The sequence below is a fragment of the Taeniopygia guttata genome, chromosome 2 (assembly GCF_048771995.1).
Source record: "Taeniopygia guttata chromosome 2, bTaeGut7.mat, whole genome shotgun sequence".
NCBI classification, from domain to species: Eukaryota; Metazoa; Chordata; class Aves; order Passeriformes; family Estrildidae; genus Taeniopygia; species Taeniopygia guttata.
This window is the reverse complement of record NC_133026.1, coordinates 85753242-85781234: the sequence shown is the minus strand read 5'-3', so window position 1 is coordinate 85781234 and position 27993 is coordinate 85753242. Positions and strand designations below refer to the sequence as shown.

Sequence of the window (27993 nt, the reverse complement as noted above, 5' to 3'; positions counted from 1 at the left end):
ATCCTGCTGACTGAGTTTCACCTGCACATCAACAGGGGATTTATGGCTGCTTCTGCATGGCTTCCTGGCTGTACCAGCTCTGATTTCCCACTCAGCATCTTCTGCTTGACCGTAGATGGCAAGAGAAGCCAGTCAGCAAGTCCTTTCCCTTTTCAGCTGTTTCCCAGCAAAAGAAACATTAGCATGTCAGACTGCCAGACAACACACCACAGAGATTCTCCCACATATTGCTTCTTTTGTCCTTTTTTCACGTCAAGAGTTAAAGAGGTGGGTGACAGATTTCCAGTGGAGGAGGGGGGAAATTGTGCTGAGCACTGCTATTGTGACCTCTCTGTCTTTTACACTTCAGCGGGAAGAGGCCCTACAGTGAGGCACTAAAACCAACAGCCTATTCACAAAGGCCCCAGGTAATTAGTCATTAAAAAATAAAATTAAAAAAAGAAAAAAGAAAAATAATTGCAATCTGCCAAGAGAGGAGAGAGGGCTTTAAAAGGATACACCTTTATAGCCATAAATCACTAAAGAAGAAGAATTAAAGGATAATGTACAAAAGGTCAATGCAATAAAAGCAGTGAAAGAGACACCTGAGTTCCCTTGAAGTCACCGGGGAGGCACCTGTGCCGGTGTGCTTGCTGCATATACATGTAGCTGGATAATTGCTCGGTTAGGAACTGAAATAGCAGCATGTGGGCATCATTCAAAGGAGAAAGTAGACACACAGAAAAAAAAAAAAAAAATCACCAGTCCAGCCTTGGGCAAAATTTCGCTGCATGCAGAGAAGATCAACAATTTATTTCAGAAATTTACACTTTGTAAAGCATAAATAAGCAGGGAGGATCAGCGTGCACTCCAGCAATGTACATACCCTCTGACAGACACTGTGTTTGGCTCACTCTAATGAGGGCAGCCCCAGAAAGAAGACTACAGTACCTGCAGGAGTTGTGGGCTCTCACGTTGCTTTTTTTTTAACACACAGCTCGATTAATCTGAAGGTTAACTTAATTAAGTAAAGCTCATCTCCTTATCAGGCTCTTCTAGGCTTTAACAGCACACCAGGTACTGTGAGGCCATTCATTAGGCCTTACAATGTGCCTCTCAGCTAGGTAAATATGTGCTAACTGCATTTCACTGAAGGGGTCAGAAAAGGCAGAACAGTTAAGCCCGAAGTTTTAATGTCTGGCCTTGGAAGTTGTGTAGAAACCCCAAGGAAAATGTGGGTCAGAGAATGAATTCCACAGCACCTGTGGGACCCATGTGAGTTGGAAAAAGGAGGAGAAATTGAGCAGAAATGAATCCTCACAAAACACCAATCTGTGTGCTGCACCAAGCTTTTGGTGTGCTCGCAAGGCTCTTGGGGCTGAGACTGACTGCAGGAAAAGCACAGCCACCCTGCCCTGCAGCTGGGAGGCCCCAAGGAGCCAAGGGCTCTGGGATAATGTGATAATACAATACATATTGTTTCTGATCCATTTTAAGGTCCTGCTTTCCTCTCAGAAAAAAGGAGAGTTCACACCCATTAGCTTGTGTCACCTCTGGCAGGGTGGTCACAGTGCCATGGAAACTCTGTGTGCCAACACAACCCGTGTCACCTGCATGCAGTGAGGAAAGCCAGTGACAACAGGTCTGTGCCGCATGCCAATATGCTGGTGACAGTGCAACATGCAGCCCAGGGCAGGGATGCATTCATGTGAACATGCATTCTGACATGATGAGTTTGCACTGCTGTCCTACAGCCATGTATACTGCAGCAAAAGAAACCTGAAAGAACTGGTCACGGTCACCAAAAAAAAAAAAAAAACAAATATGAAAGAGGATTTTCAAGGCATCCTGCCTTGAATCCATGGCCCAGTTACAGTCTTCCAGACTGTCTGCACATTCCTTATCTCCATTTTTCTTTTCCTATAAAAGACAAATGTAATGTTTATTGTTACAAGGAGTGCAATGCCATAATCAGGTTAAGAAAATAATTGACTGAATGCTGACGTACATTCCTAAAAACTTAATTCTGAAAAGCTTCAGTTGCTCATTAGGGACACTTGTCTTGTTTACAATGTCACTTCTGTTACAAGTGTTTTTAAGAGCAAATACTTCTGGGAATGAGAGAAGCCTGACAGTCTTATGAATTTGGCATGCAAATTTGTCAGGCAGATTCAGCCTTTGTTCCCTTCCCTATCGATGTTAGTAAAAAGAATGTGCATTGGCCTTTTTTGAAGAAAAAGAAACAAGAGAAAGAGAAACACGGGGGGGGGGGGGGGCGGTGGGGAGGAAAACATGAACCTAGAGCAGTATGAGCTAGCAGCAGAGTGGGAAGAGCTGTTTGTACATCACTAGTACACTGTCTCTGTTAGCACTATGCCAGTTTGCACCTGCCTTGAAAATACATTCCTTGGAGCTGCTTAATCACAGCAGTTGCTGAAGTTTGAGAGACAGAAACATCTTGTAATAACCCTATTTTCATCCTTTCTTCAGCATTTTCAAAAATGCACCATCTCCCACCCCAGCCAAACCAGTTATATTATTAATCTTTTCCAGCTTACTTCAAAGCTTCTTGAGGAATTTTTATACTGATTTACATGAATCAAAATGGTTGCTTTCAAATCTAATTTTCCTCATGCTGCTGCTTTGGAGGTAACCTCAGGATTGGGTTAGGATTTTCCCTTTCACGTACTAGAAATGAATCCATGTATAAAGGACACCTTTCTCTCACTGTCATGCTCATATTTACCTCACTTTTAAACAAGAAAACATTTCTTTTGAAAAAATGAAATTTGTGGTAGTCCTAAGCTCTCCAAATTTGTCCTAGAGGAACAGCTACATGCACCCTGACACAGGAGATCAGCAGCCAATAATTGTAGAAGTGAAAGTCTCTCTTCACTGCCTCACCTTGAGAGGTCTTGGGCAGACATGGATTTGCAACTCTAAGGAGGATCTCCAGTCTTAGCCATTTATGAGGGACTTAAGATGATTTCCAATTCAGTACCTCTGCCCTCAAATTAAATCATGTGTATAGAACAGCCTAACACAAGTAGCAGAGCCTTGCATGGTGTGCTGACTCTTTTTCTAAACCAGAGCCTTTGGTATTTAAGGTTTCATTCAGCCAACAGCATAGCAGAGGTCAATGATTCAAGTGTCCTCTAAAACAAGAAGGACCCATTTTACTGGCAAATCACCAGCAGCAAGAGATTTAGTTAAGACTGCAAATAATGAAAGCATGACAAAAGCATGTTTTTCTCCCCTTGATCCCTTTATTGTGTATTCTGGTATAAAACCTATAACCTGCCTCCTTCCAGCATTATCCTTACTTTTAGAAGAGCTAGAGTTCTCCCCTGAATTTTGAGAGGTTGACTTTGCAGTAAAGAGCCACAGGGGTTTATGCAGTCCTCTCATGGCTAACTGGAAAGATCAAGAGGAGAGGTCTGCATAAACCCATGTGGCGCAGGGTGGTATGCCAGCAAGCTGGAGCAAAGAAGTACATGCTGAGGTAGTCCTGTAAACAATCTCATAAAGCAAAACAAAACAGGAGCAGAGCTGGAGTCACTTTGTTGAAAGAAGTGTAAGTGGAAATATTTTGCCAAGCTGTGCAGGACTGCCAAACCCACAAATGATTTGAGACTCCCTCCCACTTCAGGGCTTGGAAAATGTATTCTGTGTTAAGAGCTGCATGTGCTCCTAGAAGCCCATAGTTTAGCCTAGAAGTCAGTCTGATTAATTCATACACAGGCTAGGTGGGAGCAACAGAATAGAGACGGGGAAAAAAAGAAACTAATTAAGGCAAAATATACTTGGGAGTTCTGTGGTGGTGGAGATACTGGGTGCTATTAAGTCAGTGAGATTGATACTGGGGCACCTTTAGAAAAGTCAGCAGATAACATTAAACAGCATTGAGAACAAATTGAGATGGGTAAAATTTACTGCTGTCTCCACTGAGACTGTAAATGGAAAACTCGCAGAGAGCCAGTAAAAATGCTAAAAGAGGCCAAACAAACAAATTCCACTAGCACCAGCAGAGTGGTTTTAAATCACGTCCTTTAATAATCTACCATTCGCATTACTGTAACATGTCATTGCATTATTCTGGTCTGCAAACAATTGTTGAGTTCCCAGCTTCTGCTGCTGGAAAAAATGATGACCTGGGGGAAGGAATTTTTGTAGTAAATACCTCACCATGAATAATAAGATGAGGTTATTTAAGTGACTGCTTCTTGAAAAATTAGCCTAACTTCCTAATAACTGTACTACATAGCTTAAAGAAATCTAATTTTATCTCTGCCTCCCACACAGTAAATCTCCCTGTCACATTCTTTCCTTGTTTCATTGCTATTTCTTTGCTTAATAATCACCTACTTAAAGGATCAGAGATAATATTAATAATGGGCAAATTAGATACACAGAAAAACAATGTTTTCTGTACTTTCAGAGATACCCAGCATGACTGTCATTAGACTAAAATCAAGGCTTGAGGAGGGAGCACAGAACCGTAGGCAGGAAGCAATGGAACAGGGCAAGGACTCTGGCTAACTTAGTGTTGAGCAGACAACATTAGTCAGCGTTGTAATGCTGAAATATTTAGCAACGGGAGCGGCTCTCCCCTTCAGCATTTTTCTCCCATAAACTAATTAGGCTATAATATTATGAGCACTTCCTTTGAGGCTAGGCTTTCCTTTTAGCATGACTCTTGGCAGGCTGGGCAAAGCTGGGTTATCGCTGTGATGAAGAAACTGGCACTACGTTTTGCCTCAGTCTCCTTTATTATTTTTTCAAAGTTCTATATAAAGCCACTCACATGCCCAATGGCTCAATCTCACTTCCAATTAAGTCAATGATAAAACTTACATTGACTTAAATGGAAGCAGGTTTGCATCCCAAAGGCTAACAGTCAAGGCTTTTAACAGTCAAACTACTAATGGGGAAAGTAGAAAGAGTTAGAAAATGTCATCATCTTCTCTTTTCTTAGGAGCTGTAATTCAAAGTGAATAGAGTAGGCATGTTTGATTCAAAATTATTTTCAGGGAGAAAAAATACGTGGTGAGTCTATTTATAATGCAGTGATTCAGCTCTTCTTATAGTACTGGTGGATGGTTCCATGGCAGAGAAGAAGGCAGCACATAAGAATTATTGACTCTCCCTTTAAATAGTTTGCAAGGACTTTCTTAGCCCTTACTATATTCAGCCCTTACTATATCACCTAGCCTGTGCACTGCTATTAAAAGGTTTTGGCCAATTAACTTGGTTATATTGGAGTCCACTGCTGAAGAAAGAGCAAAACACCTGCAGTGCCCCAGATGCTTCCTCAGCACTGGTTTCTGCTATGGACAGAGACCATACGAGGCCAGGGAAAAGGATAATTTTGTATTTCTTTGTATAACATTGGCAAAATTAAGAAAAGAAAAACATTCGATTAACAGTGGCCACATTAATGTTAATTTTCTTGCTTGAACAAACATTCTTTAGGAGGAGGAAGGGTAATCCATAAGTAAAAAACTTTGAAGACAGCCAGGCAGAGACACCCAGCACTTAAAGTTCCCATGAACCTTTTGAAGGCAGATAGTTCCACTCAACCTCCCCAGCCTCAGTGTGATTTCCACTCCTCACAGAGGGCATAGACACCCACACACAAGTGCAGCCCTCAGCAGTGGTTTAGGTGGTGATACCAATTTCTTGTCCCTTGTCCCCTATGCTGCAGAGGATGAAGGATGCAGGTTGCACTGACTAAGCTGCACTCCCCAGCACACAGAGGCAGGGGGTGAGAAGAGAGGACATTGCCACCAGGTCAGTGTGCTGCACTGAGTCAGTCCCTGATGGAAACTCAGCTCAGTTCCAGCATGCTGGACAGCTGCCACAGGAACCCTGCAGCTCCCTGCCTAGCACTGCCCCAGTACACACAATGGAGGCATTCCTGGGAGGATGACACCATGGAAAGTTTGGAACCTTCTGCCAGCTGGATTTGGTGTTTCTTTAGGACAGCCACAGTTGTAACTGCACACTGTGCCTGGGAATAGGGAAGCCTGGCCTGGCCTGCCCTGCCAGTGTTGAAAGTATTTTCTCATTATTCTGGGTATTGTTTGTTCATCAGCTGGTGGATGTGTTCCACCTGTAGTTATGTCTTTCATCTCAGTACCTCTTCTAATCCTTGCTTTTCCCGTGCTAGCAGAGTAGAAGGAAATGTGTTTGCCTTTTGCAATGTTTATTATCAAATTCAAACAGTAAACACTGAACTGTAGCACTGCCTGAGTAACCTGGTGTGATACACCCATGCAGGAGTGAGAGGTAAAGAGAACAGCTTTTGTGAATGACATTCAGATTCAGCTTGCAGGTTTGCAACTCTTCTGAAAAACTGAAATTACTCCTGCAGCAAAGACAGCGAGCAAAGTTTCATGACCTATTACTTTACAAGGAAGCCAGGTGGCTCAGCAGAATTTGATGGAGTTGCTCCGGAGGAACAGAGAGGAAACATGTGTGTCTGACATCAGCTCCCAAACATTTGCCCTCTTCTCTGCTCAGACCATGATCTGGAAAGTACACCTGCACACACCTACACATGCTCTGTTTTTGTCTCCTTTTCTGTACCACTCTCCATTTCAAACCTTTTTTGATTGCCATGGCTTCAAAATTCAAAATAGTCCCAACCTCTTTCTGTAAACAAAGCAGAGAGTGGCTTTGCATTTCTGTGCCAAATGCTGAGGGCCAATGGCATTCCAAACACCCATAAAGTTAAAATAGTAGGTCAGTACAAGTACACACTGCAAAATCTCCTGGAAGAGGAGGCAATGCAGTCCTGCAGGATGTGGTTTTGGATCTCTTCCTCTTCCTCTCTCCCTCCCTCAGCCCCTGAATCTTTCTTCTTCCCTCCCAGCCCCCTTAGAGCAGGATGACTGATATTGGTGGACTTTGCCCACTTCACATGGTGTCCTAATCTCAGCCTGATTCCGTCCTGCTCCAGCTACACCACATAACCTACAGATCCTCTCTGGGTCCATACAGGTCAGAGCTCTTCACAGCACAGTGATGGTGAGGAAAACATAGCAACAACATTGCATAGAAAATCTCACTTCTCTCTTCTGCTGATGGCTCCACCAGCAGTTTCTTTCTCTTAGAAGAGCAGAATCAAGCGAGAAAAGCATCAAAAGTGCAGTGGAGTGACACAGGATGCTGTGCTTGAGGTGAGAGCAGGCAGCAATTGGAACAGCCTGGTACTGAGTGCATGAAGATTGGCAGTGCTGCCACACTGTCACTGTGCCAGGAGCAGGATGCGTGAGGGTTCAGGACACGGCTTGTACTGCCAGAAGAGCCACTCTGCCTTTAGAAAGGTAGACAACTTTGAAGAATGTCCTCTCACAGCTAACTGGCTTTGCAGGCCAGTGTGAAGAGAGGAAAAAAAACCCTCCCCATTTTCCTGCTGCCACAGGCACCAATCACTTACCCCATCACTCCCACAGGGATTCTGTGTCAACCTGCTGTCAGATTTACAGGATTGCTCTGGCAGATCTTGCTTTGCTCCCTTCTTTTGCCTGCAGGGAAGAGGCACGTACCCACAAGTGGCCTGCCTTGCCTAGTCTGGCCCCATTAAAGGAGCACCACATGATTGCCATGCCTCTTTGGTGAGGCTTAATTTACAGGGACAATCTCTTTTCTGACTACTGCAAGTTCACTCAAGGCTCTTAATGGATGTTTCTCCTGAATCATGACTACTGATAAACATTCTTCATTAAAGTACTAAATTAATCTCTGCTGAATATATGCGATGCAGCCTGAAGCCCACCTCAATCTTCATTAGATGCGTTGTTCTTGCAGCCGAGAGAAATAAGATTTATTTTAGTCAGTAAAGTGAACAAACACCACCTGTGAACAACTCAGGAAGCTGACCTGAGATAGAAGGTGATATTTTTACTGTTCCTTTTTGACTATAATGAAGGCTAATGGTGCATGGATTATTATGTTTCCAGCAAAGCTACCTTTTTCAGTTGAAAATGAGGTTTTTGTCAATTAAATACTCAGTGCATCAAAGACATGTAGACCATACATATGATAATTCAATTTTAAAATACTGAAAGAAGCTTTAAAGAATGGCATTGTAAATGACAGATAAATTTTTTTTGTGGTTTGAGTGAATTGCTACTTTTGTTCTCATGCTCTATATAGTGATCACAGACTGATTCAGCCTGCAAATATAATAAACAGGCTCCTTTGCTTTCCAGAAAAGTCACTGGCTAATTTAACTTATACAGTGCCACTGTTTTATGGATAAACAGGTTAAGTCAGTTCCTGATCCTGTCAGTATGGAGCTCTGAGAATCACTAATTTCCATGTTTTGAAGACAGATGGAGGAAATCTTTCAGTGAACTGCATGGGACTTTCAAAGCATAAGTAGAGCTCAAATGAAGACAAGGGTGGCTCTTTATTACATCTCTTTTTCACAGTAAATGCAACTTCTGGAAATTTCAGAGCCCGTAAGAGCAAGGTCTTTTCCATGTATGTTGAAAATTAGGTTTTTGCCAGCAAAGTCAAACAGCATGTGCCAAGGAGACAGTGCCTTCCCACTTTGTCCTCCAAGATGTACTATGCTGGATTTTCTGCACATGGATGACAGTTAAAAATAAAGTCAAGAATTATGTACTAGACCTTGCATTCTGCTATGTCCTCTGTCCTGGGACTGTCTGAGGGTGTCACAGCCTTAACATAGCTTAGTGACTTTAGCACTCATTAAATCGGAGAGGGCTGAGAGTATTCAGAGAAGCAGGGGGGAGGAAGCAGAGAACAGATGAAATCACAAAGGGTTCAGGCATGGATAGGATAGGATAGGATAGGATAGGATAGGATAGGATAGGATAGGATAGGATAGGATAGGATAGGATAGGATAGGATAGGATAGGATAGGATAGGATAGGATAGGATAGGATAGGATAGGATAGGATAGGATAGGATAGGATAGGATAGGATAGGATAGGATAGGATAGGATAGGATAGGATAGGATAAACCTTTAGGTTTTATGTTCCTTACTCATCCTCCTTCTCTCTCACTGCCTGAGAACACAAGACTAAATAAGAGCCATATGGGGAGAACTGGGATGATCCTGTTATTTGTGCTGATCTGTGCAAGAAGTCAGACTGGACAGAAATCATGTGCAGAGATTCAGAACCTGAAGAATGGATAAACCTGATAATATTGAAAAATGTTTAATTTTCAATATGAGGAGAGGAGAGGAGAGGAGAGGAGAGGAGAGGAGAGGAGAGGAGAGGAGAGGAGAGGAGAGGAGAGGAGAGGAGAGGAGAGGAGAGGAGAGGAGAGGAGAGGAGAGGAGAGGAGAGGAGAGGAGAGGAGAGGAGAGGAGAGGAGAGGAGAGGAGAGGAGAGGAGAGGAGAGGAGAGGAGAGGAGAGGAGAGGAGAGGAGAGGAGAGGAGAGGAGAGGAGAGGAGAGGAGAGGAGAGGAGAGGAGAGGAGAGGAGAGGAGAGGAGAGGAGAGGAGAGGAGAGGAGAGGAGAGGAGAGGAGAGGAGAGGAGAGGAGAGGAGAGGAGAGGAGAGGAGAGGAGAGGAGAGGAGAGGAGAGGAGAGGAGAGGAGAGGAGAGGAGAGGAGAGGAGAGGAGAGGAGAGGAGAGGAGAGGAGAGGAGAGGAGAGGAGAGGAGAGGAGAGGAGAGGAGAGGAGAGGAGAGGAGAGGAGAGGAGAGGAGAGGAGAGGAGAGGAGAGGAGAGGAGAGGAGAGGAGAGGAGAGGAGAGGAGAGGAGAGGAGAGGAGAGGAGAGGAGAGGAGAGGAGAGGAGAGGAGAGGAGAGGAGAGGAGAGGAGAGGAGAGGAGAGGAGAGGAGAGGAGAGGAGAGGAGAGGAGAGGAGAGGAGAGGAGAGGAGAGGAGAGGAGAGGAGAGGAGAGGAGAGGAGAGGAGAGGAGAGGAGAGGAGAGGAGAGGAGAGGAGAGGAGAGGAGAGGAGAGGAGAGGAGAGGAGAGGAGAGGAGAGGAGAGGAGAGGAGAGGAGAGGAGAGGAGAGGAGAGGAGAGGAGAGGAGAGGAGAGGAGAGGAGAGGAGAGGAGAGGAGAGGAGAGGAGAGGAGAGGAGAGGAGAGGAGAGGAGAGGAGAGGAGAGGAGAGGAGAGGAGAGGAGAGGAGAGGAGAGGAGAGGAGAGGAGAGGAGAGGAGAGGAGAGGAGAGGAGAGGAGAGGAGAGGAGAGGAGAGGAGAGGAGAGGAGAGGAGAGGAGAGGAGAGGAGAGGAGAGGAGAGGAGAGGAGAGGAGAGGAGAGGAGAGGAGAGGAGAGGAGAGGAGAGGAGAGGAGAGGAGAGGAGAGGAGAGGAGAGGAGAGGAGAGGAGAGGAGAGGAGAGGAGAGGAGAGGAGAGGAGAGCTTTTTGAAATAGCTACTTTAGGTCTCTTCAGGACTAATAAATCTTGTGAAGCAGATAAATTATAGACAGTAAGATTAATGCTGTAGTGATTATTGCTGTCAAAGGCACCTAACTCCTTCAGATTCCCTGGAAAATCCCTGCACTGCTGTAAGTTTCACTCAGTATGGGCTCCGACTAGTACAGGAGGAAATAGCTTGCACCATTTTCATGCTTTATCCATGGTTTCCATAGCAGATTTGGCAACATCTCAAAGCTTCCTCAGCCTTATACCTATTATCAGTTACGTTATGTTACAGTGCTGCATTTTAATTGCTGGTTTTTCTAAGACAGAGGGAGCTGAATCTAAATATATCTCAAGCGCCAGCAGTGATATTTAGCACAGCTACTGTAATCAAGCATTCAGCCACCGCCAACAAATAAAACTTCTCACTTGAGCAAATAGGTTCTCTGAAAAACACCTGAATGTTAGACAAAATTTATTTTTATGTTATTTTAATATCATTAGGAGGCCTCAGCTTTCTTGATTGGCAGGGTGTGCATGTAAACTGCCAAGAAATTACCCATTTTCGATCACAGCTCTTTTCCTTTTCTGAATGCAGATACTGACATCTCTAACAAAGATACCCAGCTAAGAAGCTTTTTCTCCAGTAAGAGAAATGAAATATTGCTGAGTTAAACCCACTAATTACAGTTTATAATAACAATAGTTCCTGGGAGGAAAAAATTAAACTATACTTAACTGCTGGGTTTTTTCTTTAAACTAGGGGTTTGCTGCAGTCTGGTGGCTAACTATTTGTGAAGCTCTACTCAACTTGCTGGCAGATTCCAGAGCAAAAAACTACACTTCTCTCACAGTACAGGCATATTTTTATGTCAAACCATTTGCTTTGTAATTCAAGTGCAAAATGTAATCCATGCAATAGGAAGCAAAGTATTTGAATAAAGATCACTGAAAAAACCCTGAAGTACATCCTTCATTTTGAGTATTTTAAGAAGCTCTTAGAATTTTTGTAAGCCCATATGGGATATTTTAGAAACGGAAAAAAACACTAGGTAAAGTGTTTAGGCTGTAATAAACCTTGCAATTGCAGAAATTTACACCCAGAGTTCTGTTCTTCTATCCCAGTGCATGAGTTCCTGCTCTCTTCTGCAGTGTTGACACGTCCAAGGCCTTCCACTGGGACAGGAAAGTTTTTCTCACCCCTTTTCCCATTAGAAGACATCCAAACATGACTTGTATTTGAGAATACTAAAAGATGGAGCTCCTCTAGCAACATTTTTCAATATTATCAGGTTTTATCCTTCAGGATTGAAAGAAGTGCTGGAGACAGAGACACACATGCACAGAGATGCAACCACTGGACTTTTCAATGCAGTGAGAATGAGTGGGATAATAGATGGCATTGGACTATCCGTCTTTTGTGGATTATTTTGCTAATTCATTCTGCTGACTTGCACCAAAGCTCGGGAGATCAAACAGAAAAGTATAAATGGCATTGAAAAGTCAGCCAGTGACTCAGGAGGCTACTTTCTTAATGAAAGCACTGTCTCTCATTTAAATAACAACTGCACAAAGTGTGCAAGAAACACTGAACCTGATTAGAGAAGTGAAAGTGAGAATATTTATTTACATTTCTTAAAAGCACCCTTTTTTTCACCCTGGGAAATAGTAATCCAAAATGGAGTACAAAAATAGAGTATTTGCCTGGTAATGCAGTCTTCAAAACTCTGTCTTGTGATGACCCCAGGTTTAGCTCCTGCTATTCTTATCTCCTTGATCAGAGCTTTGTTTTGTGTGTCTTGCCCCTGAAATCAGTCAATAGAGAATGGAGCAAAGTCTGAGTGATCAGACACAGTCTGGAAACATATTCTAAATTATTCAGCTTTTACACCAAAATCTAAATGTGTCTATTGATACATGAGGAGACCTGTCTTTGCAGCTTCCTAAAAGATGTCAAAATGGAAGGACTGGAACATGAATATTTTTAATCACCCATATTATATTATTTTAATAACTCAAAATACAAATCCATAATCCTTTTCTGAGTATTTCAATATTTCAATACATTTTTAATCCATATATTTAAAATATTATATCCCAGTGTGTCCAATATAATGCAGCATTAAAAAGGAAGATTTCAGTTGAGTACACTTTATTGCATGGGACAAAAAGGCATGCAATGTTTTAAACAAGTGGCAAAGTTAAGCCAAAACAAAGAAATTATGTTGCAGCTCCTACCCAAGTTGAGGTACACACTGAAGTCAGCTGCTCAAAAAAGTGAAAAATTTGTCCCAGCGTGAAACAAAAAGCTCAGTGCTAATCATAGCCATGCTCTCTGCTTAAAACATGTGAGGATATTTATTCTAGCTCTATTTCTATTGAAAGTTCATACCTACAACAGCTGAAGTACAGATGCAAAACAGAGGAGTTTCAAAAGGACAGATCATGAGATAATTGCAAACTGTTTAGTGTTTAATTCAGTGATCCTAGTGAAATTTGCAGGAAAAAAAAAAAAAACAACCAAAAATAGAAATGCCAGCACCATTGCAAGTATACAGTAACTTTTACTACCTGATTCAGAACTTTCAATCTGCATTCGAGATCAGCCAGAAATCTGACATCTCCTCTGGATCTAGGAGAAAGCTTCAAAGGTTAATGCCAAGGATAACATTCCTGTGTCTGCTTCTTTAGATGTTCAGTGAAGTCCCACGCCTGTACCCGTCTCTCACTTTCTCTTTACATCTCTTTCATGTTGGTTTCTTCTCCTTATCTCAGACTGCTGAAAAGATGTGCCCCTCTGGCTGCAACACAAGACACGAGGGTTCAGAAAAGCTCCCATGTCCTGTGTTGTAGCCCGAGGTCTCACAATAGTTTAGAGCAAACCCTCAGGTGTGCAGGTTCCTTTTGCAGCCAAAGCTCTTTTCCTGCACTTTTAAATTCAACCTATGTGTCAATCTGCGAAAGAAAAGTGGAGAAGAATGGAAATCAGGTGCACAGATAACACTGTGTGCTGTTTGTACTGTTAACACAGCAAATGGAAAAAGCACCAAAGTAGCTGCCAACCTGGGGCAGAAAAGCCAAGTTCTGACCTGGAATCTACAGCTGCCATTTAGCTGACCTCAACAAAGACACACCAGCTCACAGCACATGGAACCAGCCCTACTGAGTTTGCAGCACGATCTCCAGATCTTGATGGCTGAAAGTGTTTCTTCGGCAACTTTGCCAGCACCTGTTCTTTCCATAGTAGATAAAGCTAAGCGAATAGTTAGCAACTAATCCTGTAGAAACAAATGCTGTCTTTTGTTTCTTGTTTGCAAATTGCCCTTACACAGATCACAACACTTCCAAATTTGTTATGCAGAATTATTTATGAATGCCTTCATAATTAATAATTCCAGGTCCGCAGATCACTCATAAGAAGTTGTGAACATTTGTAAATCACACTGCATTTCTAAATTATATAAGCCATGTAAACCTTATTCCTGATGAGGTTAGTTGTCTAATTAACTAACTGACACTGTAGATATGCAGCTCAAGAAACCACTTTTGGTGAACATTCAAACTTATGAATTTAAAGGGTAAGCATTGCTGAAAGCAGTTTCTGCTAATAAAGCTCTGTACCAAATAGCCACAGAAAACAGCCCCTTAAAATGGTTCAAAGAGTTAAATTCAAATTCACTTGTGAATACAAGCGGATATTCACAGGACAGCATGTTTTTTTACTGTTTGCTCAACTCAAGTCATACATTAATGCTAACGAAAATATTCAGAGCTGTTGTTGAATTTCTTATGAGCACAGTATTTACTTCTATGTGTACTTTTCCCTGTGGACTTACATTTTGCTCCCAACTGAAATGGTTTGAAAAGCAGGGCTTGAAAATCCCTTCATATACTTATGAATATTTCTCTCTCTCTCTCTCTCTCTCTCTATATATATATGTGTGTGTGTGTGTGTCAATCCAGCACAATATATTGCAATGCATTGTAATAAAAATCACCACTTTGAAGCCAGGTGCACAAGATAACATTATTGCTATCTTAGTTCAACAAAATCTTTGGCAGATTTATTGGTTTTTTGTCTCTGACTCTCCACATATTACTTTTATGTTGTTGCTACTTTAATTGGTACTTTTGCTTCTCCAAACAAACTCGAAGAAGCGAAGAAGCGGGAGAGGAAATGAAGTGTACTTGGCTGCTATTTTTATGAAGATGACCGACTGAATGCCTGTTCAAGCACTCTATTGATAAATAGTCACATTAACAGAATTAAGCAAATTACATAAGCTGTTTGCTCTAAAATGTCAAATTCCTGCTCAAAATATTTTAATTTTTTAAGCTTTTCTTATCTACTTCAAATAAAAATATGAAAGTCACAGCTATCAGTTTGTTCATTTCAAGATTTATCTTGCATGAAATAAAGTACAGTTCAACTGGTCAGACCTTAGATTAGGCAAAGGACAAAGCTATGAATTAAAAGGTCTTTCCCTAGGAGGGCATCAAAAGGAGTGCCATCAGTGTTTTTGACAGTAACATGGCTCTTAAGGTTGCCTAATGATGAGTGCAGCAACAGTTTTTAGCTATTAGACTGTAACTTGAAGAATCCCCAGATCTTTTCATGCATGTATTTTAAGATTTTTGCTACAAATGATATAGTTTATCTAGAAATTAGTTATTTCCAGCCACCTGCCTTTCATATCTCAGCTGCATAGTAAAAAAAATACCCAACCACTTTTACATTCAGTGTGAAAAAAAAATCATGTTAACCAAGCTCCATCTGTCTTACCAATTCTCTAAACTTATAAGGCACTAAAAGGAAATCAAAACACGGAGTACTAGAAACTTGGGACACAGAATTAATCTGCTTTTTACAGAAAAAGTATGCCCAGATAAAACTAACTTATTCACGCTATCCCATTTCTACAGCAAGGAAATTCAAGGTTATAGCTGAAATTGCATCCTTAAAGATTTGCTGATGCCCTGTGGAAAAAGCATGAAAATCTTCTGAGTTAGAGAAGATTCTGCTTAATTATTCTGCACTTCCTTCTTTTGTGTCTCATTTTGTTCACTGAAGGTATTCCTGAGAGAAGTCAGTCTGAGCCCACAAGGTTCTGTGGAAGGGTCTCATTGTTTGCTCTGTGTGACACCTCAGACAGGAAGCAGGATGTATTAGCAAGCAACCTGCTGTACACAGAGCATCCTTTTACCTCTTTTATACCACCAACAAGGATAAGTTGATTTATGGATAAATGGGAAACCTGCTCATTCCTCAAGATTCATTTCCCCAGTCTGACAGTGCAATCATCTTTCACTCCACGGCTATAAACTTGTGAGTCGTGATGAATACTGACGGAATGGAGGCAGAGATTTGCAAATCACCTCTTGCCTGGTGTTTCACTCCCCTCTTCCCCAGTGTGAGAGGAAGCTGGAAGCTGCAGTGAATGATCACTGAAATCTGGCCTCTCAGCTCAGCTGGCCAGAGTAATCCTCACAGTGAGTCAGTCATTCAAGAGCCATAGCTGGCAGATATAATTAGCCAGACAGTCATTACTTCTGTGGTTTCCATAAGGAGCAAGAACATAACGTGCTCATATGACCTCAGAGATGTCCAAGGGGTTCTTTCTCCAGGATGAGGAGATGCTATTCTATACCTGGTCATCAAATCAAGCCCCTAAACTGGAGGTCTGAGAGGAATTCTGAATTCTACCACCATGCCCACATACAAAATTTGGTGATGTGGCTGGACCCAAAGTGAGAAGAGAATTTTCCAGTTTCAGAAACAAATTACAAGAATACTGAAGCCACAGAATAAGAATTGGAACTCAAGCCAGGGTGATTTTTCTCATCTTCAAGCCTTTAAATTTAAACTAGCACTTTTCTTTGGATCTGGGTACTGTCTTCTCTGCCTATTACTATCATTAGTTAAGGGAGAAATTTCTTGCCACTGTTGGAATAAATTTTTTTTTCCCAGCCTCCATGCTTTGTAACAATTTTTGAGTATCACATCTGTTCCACATCACATCTCTTCCACACCAATTCGCCCTCTTTTTTGGAGAGGACATTTTTGCCAGGGCACACTAAAAATTTTTGTCATTTTATAGAAAAACAGATGTATGTGTTACAATTTACCTAACCACTGTGAATTAATTTGCTGTTTAAGTGACACTGTGCTAATTACATATCAGCACATTAATGTAGCTACAGGCTGTAATCATTTTCCTTTGAATGAACAGTACATGCTTCCAGCAAAGTCCTCGAGAACTGTTTTGGAAGTCAAGAAAGCAATAATCAATTCTCTTATGCTGCTACTTCAATATAAAGCAAAGAACTGGCTAACTTTATTTTTAAGTAGATCAATCTCTATTTATTACCAGTAAAACGATTTTGACAAACTCTGCCCTTTCATGAACACAAACCCTTGTGGTACTCAATAGGTACACATGACCTCAGGCAGAATTTGGCCCTCAGTGATCTTAGATGCTCCATTAGCCTCATCTTTTTCTGATTTGCATCCACAGGGAGTTTTCCCTCATTCCAGACACCAAAGTCTATAAGCATGCAGCTTGGGACAAGGCCTCTGTGGGTCATGCAGGAGTTCTGTGTTAACATGGTCATACAGAAGCATTTATCAGTGATGACTGTTAAACTTTAACTAGATTTATATGATATTTTCTGAATTAAAGACCACAATTTAAAATATCCTGCAAACTGAAAATCTATATCTGATGTGGCTGAAGAGAGACTTCTAAGCCTAACTGTCTTAAATATAGATTTTAAATCAATATGAGTAGTTTTGGAGCATTACTGTTCAAGGATTTTGTGCCACTGCAGTTAAAGTATTATTAATTCATGCTCTTATCTTTTTCATTTCATAAAGTGTACAAGGGTTTTTTTCCTGCAAGTCTATTAATGTAGGAACTATAATCCATCTTTTTCTATTTCGCCTTGGTATTGTCTCCCCAGATCAAAGTTAGATTATAACACAGAGTGAATTTCATAAATTACTTTGAATTATTTTAGAGAAAAAGAAGGAAAGGGAAAAAAAAAGCAGGTTAAAGTCAGAAACACATCACATATCACACAATTTACCAAGAAGCAGTCAAGGCTGCTTGAGATAATCTGCTAAAACTCAGCCATAAAAAGTTTGTTTAATTTCTAAAGATGGCAGATGTCATAAAAAAAATTGGCTGATGCAAAAATAAAGCCTCCAGAGTCTAGCAGTTCTGTTTGGATGTCAATAAAAGATAATGTAACCTGTCAAATTTGCAAGCATGTTTTATCCAACGATCATATTCTACCTTCACCATTCAAGCATTACCTTCCAAGAAACATCCGCATCTGCCTGATTATCCTAAAATAATTCTGATGAAGAGAGCAGGCTGCAAATTAAAAGTGTCTTCCTCTGACTAGTTTTCTCTATCTCCCCCCTCCCCACTTTTTAATCCTTCATTTTTTACAGTTCAGCTAATTTTTTCTTGAAAGGTTAAGGAGTTAGCAATTATTTCAAAGGCTCTTGCAGATTTAGGCTAAGTGTCTCATCTGGCCTTCATTTTAAGGAGCTTCCCTTCATTCTTCATACTAAATGTCTCCCAGTAAGCACTAAGATTATTCCAGAGTTGTGTAACTTGGAGCTATTGTGCCTGTTCCTAGCAGAGCATACAAACCATGGTATGGAGATGGCCTGTTGTGCTTCACACTCCCTTGAACTGGGGTTGCACCACCAGGCAAAATTCTAAAGGCTTGTTCTTGTTTTATGCTGATTTAGACATATTCTCTCTTGAGAAATCATTTTTGTACCCCTATATCCACTATTAATTCTCCAAGTGTTTTAATTTGTCTCCTATTAGCCAGCCTTCACTTTCTTTTACCATCAGTTCATACATTGTGACATTGCAAAGTTTCAGAAATTGCTAAACTTTTTCCACTATATATGTTCAGTACTGGAAGGAGGCCCAAAAAAGGGCACAATCTCAACAAATCGAACATTTATTTTGAGGCTTCTGCTGCCAGTCCTCATCACTGAACTGTGAAAGTTCATATTATATCCCCATGATATCTCCTCATGTTGTTATGCTTGATAGATTCAATCATCCTGGCCACTGTGTTTCTGGAGAATCTGTCCAAGTTCTGCATCAATCTCCAAAGAAAGCCTGAAAGTCTAAGGCTCCATTGCTTGTCTTCCAGCTGCACAGCAAGCATGCATAAAATGTATGAATCAATTAAGAGCACGGCTATTTCAGGAGCTCAGATGGATGGAGCACTGGGTCAAGGTGAAAATGGTTCACCTTGAATCATGTGTCATGATTCTCTGGCATCAGTTTTTCCCAAATCAAGGAAGAGAGAGTGAAGCTGGCCCAGCATTTCCACTCAGCACAGAAGAAAACCCACTTTCACCACAGGACTGGCATCAGTTTGGGAGGAAGCTGTCTCTTGTCAGGCAGTGCTGTACTCCCACAGCATGCACAGCCATGCTCTCCTTGCTGGATATCCACTGGCACGTGCCAGCACACCCTGCAGTAGAGATGCTGTGGCTTGCACAGTGCAGCTCCTTTGCCTCCTTGTCCCTGTAGGGTAAGGATGTACAAGGAGACTGTCATGGTCATTATGACAAGCCATAATTTTTTTTTTCTACTTCTTATTCAGCTGTGTTTTGAGCTGTTCTTTCCCCATAGAAATTAGCTTATGTAACAGCATTTGTGTCCTGCTTGTGAGCACTTAACATCATCTTTTCACTGCTTTTGGGGCACCAATTTACAAAGCAGAGTCAGGCAGTTATTAAAACTGACCTAATTAATTAAATAAAATAACACTAAGGGAAGGCATGTGGACTGATGTAAAAGTTTTATCTAGTGGTACCCTTCACAGATACAGTGACCCTCAGGCCAGTATCTCCATGGGCTGGAGACAGTGCCACTGAATGTTGCTTCCAGGAGAACTGAGCAGCTATTGACTCAATTTTACATCTGGGAACCCTGCCATTCCCTGGCTTATCTACAGTTATATGGAAAGTGTGGGCCAGAATTAACAGTGAAAACAAGATTTTAAAGGTGGAAGTGAACAGGCATTTGCTGATGTATGTAAAAATCCTTGGCAGGTTTAGAGCTGGTGTCCAGAAGGCAGCAGAAAATAGGGTTGGACACAGCGTGACTGGTGTGTCACACTGACACAGAAATGAGCCTCCCAGACACCATCAGGCACACACAGCACTTGCCACGTAGCTCCTCCCAGCCAGCCCATGGAAAGCCTGTACCTTCAACTTTGCAGAAACTGATTTCCATATTTACGGTTAAGCCACCATCAGTGCTGTCTGAGATATGCAACTGAAACATGCTGGAGAATGGAGCTGATGATGGATTTAGAGATGATCTAAATTTGTCAGTCTGTAGGTGGTTTTGTCCACTGCTACTTCCTTCCAGTACTAAGAGCTGACTATTGCTTCCAGAATTAAACACTCTATATGAAGAAATTTTTCCCACAGCACAACTGACAGAAATTTGAAATGAAATAATAATAATGTACAGTCCACTTCCTGTCTAATGTATGTGTGGGACTGAATAGTACTTTGCAATACATTCCCTTCTTACTGAATTACTCTATTGAATTAAAGCACTTAGCTGTCACTTAGTTGTCACTACACCATTGAACTTTGATAGCTGGATGCATTCCAAAAAGCTGGGACTGCAGTTGCTTTTCTTGCAGAAATTCACAAATAAGGGAAAAAGAGAAGATTTATTAAAAAAAAAAAAAAATAATTCCATTTTCAAAGCTCTGCGCCATTCACCAGTCTGGAAAGTACAATTAGGATGTGAAGCATGTATCAGGTGGAAACACCCCACCCAGGGGAGGGTCTGCTGTGGATGTGTTACCAGACTCTTCCTGTGCAGTAGTACAGCAACAGCTCTGGCTGAAGCTGTGTGTTTAGCTGTGCACCAATCAATACACACAAGAACACCCCCACTGGTAACTTCTGCAAAACCATGTGGATACCTGCTACTGAATTCAGTGCAAAAGCCCCTCACACCCTTAGTTCATGTCCCTCTGTCTTCCATTAGCACCAGTTGTGCCAAATTGTGTGGGAACACACTAAACTATGGATTATAAAATTTTATACTAAATTATTGCTCTATACAAACATTGCACCTAGAATCCTACCTCCAGGACACTTAGCACCAGCTTAGCTGCTGCTTCAACAACTTAGGCTGAAGCTGTGATGGTACTGAGCCACGCACTCAGACACAGCCATTTACAACAGCATCTACACTACAGTGTTTGCTTTTGATGGGTCCCACCGTACCACTCTGGTCAAGGACCAAAGTCAGTAAGAAACTGCACTCGCCAAGTCTGGTGCCTGTCTGCACAGCACAGACTTCCTGCTCTTGGTGCATTTGCCTGGTAGTGAAAGAGGTAGGCAGACAGACAGCCTGATGAAACCGGCTACCAGGGAATCATCCTGCTGTGTTCTCTGTGTCTTTAATTCAGGGAAAATTTTGTGCAAAGTTCTTCTGACTCTGAACAAGTATATGTATGTCCATTCCAGTTCTTACAAACAGGAAAGACTACAAAAGATTATGTTACCATCCTGTCCACAAATGCCCTTCTGCTACCCAGCCTCCACAGAGAACAAATGCTTTCACTTACGGAAGGATTAACACACAAGGCATTTTTTGAAGTTCAGACTATTGAAGTATAGTTTTTGAGCATTTCATGTACTTCAATGACTATTCTTGCAGCTAACTGGAAAAGAAAAAGGACAGATGCCCAAAAATAGTAAGTAACTAGTCTGAGGTCATACACACTGTGCCTACAATGTCTGTCAAGGGTAGGATCAAAGCTCAAATATTCTCAAAGACAACATGTCTCCTGCACAGGGGTGAGCCTGAGAGCATGTTAGCTGTTACAGCTGAGGAACACCCTCCAGAGCACGTGCCGTCGCAAGACCAGCACATCAGTGCCCATGTGTCACAGCCGGTTCACACACATCCTCCACTGCCTGCCTCCAAGGCAGCCACTGCAAGGATGTGACGGAGGAGGCAAAGCCCATCACCATTGCACCTACTCTGGACAACCTCTTCAAAGGGCTCTACATGTGTCCAAGACACTGGACTGGAATATGATTCAGGGGCAAATGTGCCTTCGGAAAACTGCAAATTTTGGGCAACTTCGGGGGCATCACGTTCAACACCGGAAATTAAATTAAGAGATAACAGAACAGAAGGGTCCCACAGATAGCTGTGGGGGTGAAAATGGGAAGAGTGAAACAGAAAACAAAAGAATCAAGCATTTATACATTTATTACAGGAATCATTTGGTAGTATAACCTTTGGTTACTCCAGATGCCAATAGCCCTTCTGCAAAGTTGCTCATGAAAAGCAGCATACGAAAAGTACTTTGTCTGGATTTTGTATTTAATTAAAATGGCTTAGATTGATCAGTAAAATGCATTTACACAGAATGCATGTGCCATCTGGCTAAAGTGTCTCTGAGTAAATCTAGATTAGAGTTTGTGGTCTGATTTTAATTCAAGTGAATCATCTATAAATTCATTTAAATGCAGTAAATGGTGAGAGCATGCTAAGGGTACTTGGTCCAGTGTGAGTTGAGCTTCAGAAAAGATGCTGACAAGTGATAGCAAATACAGTTGAGTTGAATGCCAAGGGACATCAGGGAATTTTTTGTGGGACAGGATTTAAACTTGGAACTCTGAACACTTTCTAAAGTCAGTCAGGTGAGAGGAGAGAGCTGGAGAAGGTATAAAGGCATGCACATATGATAGACAGCGAGTCACTGGTAGTTTTCAGTGAGATGTTTGCAGCAGTCGACTCTCTGCGTGTGGGAAGCAGCACGAGAGGACCAGTGCAAGTTGTGGTAAGTATGGTATAGGAGGGGAGTGTGGGGCTGAGAGCTGTGAGGGCAGTGTGGAGCCGGTGGTGACCTACACTGGCTTTGTTTTTGCCAGAAATGCAGTGCTAAAATCCACTGAGCACCAGCGTCCTGCCAGCTTCAGCAAAAGAATATGTGCTTAAATTATCTGTGAGGATTTGTGTATCAAGTGGTATTATTGCTGTCATCTGTCAATCCACCCAGAGCATTCTTCATCTTCAGCTTGGGAAATGCTGATTAACAGAGGTGGGAGAAGGTGGAGGTCTGGGAAGTTTGTAAAAGAATATATTTGTGTATAAAAAAAAAAAAAAAAAAAGGAATATTAGTATTCACCAAATTAATTTTCTGAGATTATTAAGGAGAAGTTTATTTCTCCTTAAGAGGACACAGACAGGTAGAATTATTCCCTGTCGATGTTTTAGTATTCAGACAGACAGATTACCTTTGTAGTCCTGCATAAAAGAATGCAGGTAAAGGAAAAATCAACTATTGAATAAAAACCTTTTCCGGCATTCAAATGTTCAAAAATTTTTCCTCTGGTAAACACTGTTTTTGTAGCTCAACTCTAGGTTAAAAAAAAAGAAAAGCAATCTCTATCACTCCAAATTATGCTCATTTACAAAACATATACAGAGAACATGCTCTACAACAAATCTCCGTGTCTTGTTATAAGAAAGGAGGCATCAAAATCCATAGTAACAGCATTTATAAGAGAAAGATCAATATGGCATCTGGTATTTCAAAGGCAGAAAATGATTCTATTACATTTCTACTGGTAGAAAATGCACTAACAAAATACCTAAAACCCATGGTGGGTTTTAGCCTCTCACACTGTGCCACTGGATAAATCATAGGGAAACCATCAAAAATTCTTTATAAAAGATGCAGTAGGACCTGCTTTACCTGCTTCAGATTGAAACAACAGCTCTCCAAGAGAGTATTGTGGCTCGAGATACCACTGACATCCTCCAGTGTGCATCTTATCAGAGCATCTCTATCGTTACTGGGATTTGGGGGGTTTTGCCTTAGGTGCTGTTCTAATATTGTCTGTGTGTGTGTGTGTGTGTGTCTGTGTGTGTGTGTGTGTGTGTAATTAATTCAGTTTTGCTGCTGGAAAAACAATAGTAACAAAGAGTGAAATACTCTGATTTTGATTCCCATTTTAGATATATAAAAGCAAAACCTAAGAAAGACTACAAGGGGTTAGACCAAAGGTCTGTCCACTCCAGCAGAGTATCCTGTTTTTACAGAATTGACATTAAGAGGTGCCTGAGCACAGTTTTTGCTCCTGGGACTGTTAACAATCTCTTGTTCTGGTGTTTCAATTAAAAAAACTCCACAGAATATGGCCATAAGTGGATGGAATGGAATCATAAGAACAGGACAACCATATGTTAAAACTTGCTAACAATCTCTCTGCCTTTAATGATTTTAGCTCAGGACCTTATTTCTCTGAATGTGGGCTTCAGGTATTTTGCAATGCTCAGTGGATTTATTTTCATGAGCTTCAGTCATCCCTTGTAAATTTTTAGACTCTACCATGTCATTTGGTGAGGTCTTTCACAAGTGATCCACCTGTCATGGGAAGAAGGGAATGAGACAGCCCCAGCCAGTGGGAAGTGTCAGCCCACTGGCTGTCAGTGTCATCATCAGTGTCATCTACTGATGGGGACTCACAATGGATCTACAGAGCAAAATAGTTCTGAAGTGTGATGATGATGTAGATGTTGATGGATATGCACAAAGGGGAGTCCCTCAGCATGAGAGACATGAGAGGAGAAAGCATGAAAGAGGCTGCTTAGATGGCATTGGCATGTAGGAAGGACCAACCTAATGGGATTCCTGGAGGGAGATGGTACTCATGGCAGCCTCAGACTTTGCCAGAATGAGGGTTCTGTGAATATAGTACTGAAGAAGAGCTCAGAAGAGCAATACAGAGTCACACTCTCTTTAAAATACAAGACAAAACAGATACCACTAGGCCAGGAAGAAATCTAGAAAGTTGTATCTTTGTTCCTTAACCTTTATATAAATGATCAATCACACAGTTCCTTCATTCTTCATGTACAATGACTGCATTCAGAGAGGAGGTTAGACTAAAGCACCAGCTCCCCTCTTCCCCTTGGAACCTGTGTGAAGGCCCATTTTGCTGCAATCACTGATGCTTTTTTCAGTCAAATACAAATATAACTCTTCACGAGACCTGTAAATAGCTTCAGCTTAGAGTAACGCTCAGTGCTGAAGACACTGACAATTAAATCATGCTAAAGACTGAATTTTAGATGTATCTGAGACAAAAGCATAGCAACTGGTACAGGGCCTTAGGAATTTGTACACTGGTAATAATTAATACCAATCATTAACCTGGGAGCTGCAGGCCTGGTGGTGTCTGAAGGCTTCCAGTGGTTGCTAATAAATCCAGACTTTTATAAAAGGAACAGAGCAGTTATGGATAAAAGCAGTAGGATGGATGTGACAACCAGCAATTTTAACTTATCACCTTGTAGCTTTATTTTTGAAAGCTTTTACTTCCCACTGATTGCAGGCTTCCAATTTTGTGTTGTCATGTAATAAATTACAAAAATTATCCTCTTTTTTTTTTGACATAGTTCTTCATAGACAAAGTGTAGAAAAAGCTTCTTTTTTTAACAAAATGAATTAAGTATTGCTGCCATGGTGATTGTAAGAAGAAATCAGCACCAAAAAGTAGCCTAGAAATCTAGATACAATTTTAAAATTCTCAGAAGAAGTTTAGTTTAGTCTTTTCTAACAGGAAGATTTTGCTGTGTGTATGAGGGGGATGGGGGTCATTTTGAAATGCAGATATTTAACCCTTTTTCTGAAAGCAGAGGACTGTCTAACTTAATGATATGTCTGAAGGAGATCTGAAGGATACTGTACATAGCAGAGAAATGAACATACTCCTCTCATCAGGAGTGTGAAGTTCGAGAAGGCATCATCATCCCTGAGGTGGCTGTAAGGGTGGCACCACTGTGCTGATCACTTAAAAGCTGTCCTGTTTAATTAGGAACCGCCCTGTTTAGCACTAGGGTATTCTTGACTCTAACATTTATTAACATTCACTGCCACATTTACTGCTTACTGAATTAAAACTCTAAATATGCATTCTAGACCAAAAGGTCTACTTGTCTCCTTTGATGACAGTGCATATGCTTTGATTGTAGCCATCACAAAATGTCAGTAATGGATGCAAAGAGAAATTGTAAAGTTAGTAAATATGTTTTCAATATTTAAGTAATTATCTCCTATGCATTACCCACAAGAAGAGGACAAAAGTGTTGTGGGTTAATTAGAAACTTAGAGCACAAGGAAATAAAAAAAATGCTTTACTCAAACCTGCAATTTTTCTAGGCCAGATGTAAACCCAAAAATAGGCTGTAAGCACCTGACTAAAAGGTAAAGTCTTTGCATCAGAAATGGGTACTGAAATCAAAGATGCAAAAGTTTTGCCATTAATGTCCCCCCATGGCTGGCTGGCTGAAGGGAGTCCAGGGCTGACAGCTGAACAGATCTCTTCCAGGGACACAGAGCTGCTCAATTCCAACTGCTCTGTTCTCTAGCAGGTGCGGCATTTGAGATAGGTCACATTTTACAGTCAGTGACATGAAACCATTTCATAGCGATCCATATGCTATAAGCTATAATATATTACTCAGAATATTTTAATCACCTAAAGTTCCGGGACCTCAAAGCACGTATTAATTAATGCCTTTTTTAATTAGCTCTGCCTTAGAGAGAGGAAGAAGACAAAACTGTGCAGCCTTATTAGCACTACACTACAGATCTGTAATTAAATCCAGAACACACAATATAATAAGCATAAGGACTTAAAGCAGTGGAATATTGGTCATCACCACAGCAGCCTCCCACTGTTATATTTTTTTTTCTTAACATCATCCTTTTTTTTTCCAGTTGCCATGAGGGAAAAGGCAAAAGAGTTCTGCTCCTCATGGGCCAAAGTCAGCTCTGTTCTTGCAGTAACAATATAATCTTTTCTGGAATTATTCTATATTCCATTGTACTCAGAAGAATAAACTATTATTATGAGGAAAAATCTTTTTGGCTATCAGCCACTGCATATCTGTCTGCAGGCACAGAAACCTCTGCTTTGCTGCCTTCAAGCATTTTGCCTCTTTCACTGTCCAAGAACTGCTGAAGATGCCCTATTTTAAATTTCACAGCTGCTGGATTCTGAAAGGAAAAAAATAGGTTCTTCTTATTTTCTGTCTCTTCACGAAAAATTAACTGTGGGCTGAATGGGCAAGTCAGTGTTCAAAGGTCATCCAGCCGATCAGTGGAAAAGCATCAATACAACCAACACCCAGCAGTATCAACCTCTAGCCTTGCCAAATGACCAAGCTGGGAAATTCCAGTTACTGCTATTCAAGCATCTTCTTATGTGCATTAAAGACACTAAAGACAAACAAAACTCCAAGAAACTGACACTCTAAATCTCTCAAAGTCAGTAATGGCATTCTTGTCTTTTAGGATAAGACCTTCAGAGCCTAATTACAATACTGGGAAAAAAATTATCTCGTTCTGTACTGGTACTATCATATAGCATTAGTTTTCAACTTTGTTTTGCTTGCAGCTCCTTAAAATTTACCCAATAGGCTTGATTTTCTTAGCAAAGTTCTATAGACACCCTAAGAGTGGTTTTCACACTCTCAGATAGGTATGGGTCATGCATTGGAAACATCTGCTAAGGGGAAGCAAATTACATTCATGTAAAAAAATCCCAAATCTTATCAGCAACTAAATACAGGAAAGCTTTTCTTTGTTTTCTTAAGTAATAGTAATTAACAATATTTTTTTTACTTTAAATTGCAATAAATCCCCTCAATTTCACTCTTCCTGCTCCATTCCATGGAATTTCTCCAAAGAAATAATGAAACTGAATAGTTATGCTTGCATAAATTGCTATTACTTTATCAATGCCTGAGCCAACAAAAGAATTTTTCATGCCCCTGCACAAAAAAGAAGGAACTCAACAGCTTTCAAGATATGTGCTATATTTCAATATGCCCTGGTTACATGCAGAAGTATATTCTGAAAGGAGTAGAGATGGAAGAATGGGTAGAGAGGAAAATTTTTACACTCGTGCTTCTTTGTAATGAATTCACCAATATTAGAGCAAATAATGCTGCCTTGCTCCAGGAACAATTCTTGGCCAATAAATTTTGCATCTCATTCTATAACACCATTTTAGTAATTTCTAAAATGCAAACCAATGTTAATGTTTCAGTATCTTTTACACTTAAATGTAAGATGTAAGATTTCACTTTATTTCCTTATTTGCATTTGCTCTTATTTTGATTTATTCTAATTTATTTTGCAATTTTAACCAATTTTGGGATATATTTAGTGTTTTATGAATTCTGATGGTTTTGTTAACTGAATACAACAACATATTTAGTGGATTGTAGCGGGTTTCCATCTACTCCTCAGCATCAAACTGTAGAGACATTAATGTATGCCAAAATTAGACCAAAGCAGCAACTGAGTTTAGACTGGTTTAACTTCCCCAAAGTTTTAGAGGAGCTCATTAATTTTGCTCTGCACAGCATCTATAGTCTTATAATGAAGACATGATGCGATATTGCTTTGATTACTTTCTTGCCAAGCTCCCAGTACCTTGCAAGTAATTGACTTTTCATGCCCTGTTATTCTTTCAGTTACCAGGTTTTTCATCACAATTCTTAACTTGGACTCCTCCTGTAAAGGCTCCTGAAGTCCTTATATTTTACAGGGTTATTAGAAGG

General features: G+C 41.0%; 1 long non-coding RNA gene and 1 other non-coding gene across 15 annotated transcripts in view; both read right to left on the bottom strand.

Annotated features, from left to right (window-relative positions):
* The window catches only part of LOC115493811 (uncharacterized), a 100175-nt gene that overhangs the window by 45179 nt on the left and 27003 nt on the right, over window positions 1–27993 (bottom strand). For 2 of the 14 annotated variants that reach the window (XR_012054014.1, XR_012054018.1), the window contains exon 3: window positions 12905–12965. The exons of the other annotated variants lie outside the window; for them this stretch is intronic. This is a non-coding gene — a long non-coding RNA (uncharacterized lncRNA). The remainder of the gene's footprint in view (window positions 1–12904; window positions 12966–27993) is intronic. 14 annotated transcript variants of the gene reach the window in all.
* On the bottom strand, window positions 13123–13192 carry MIR187 (microRNA mir-187). The gene is given in 1 exon segment (NR_049096.1): window positions 13123–13192. It is a non-coding gene; the product is annotated as a microRNA mir-187 (primary transcript).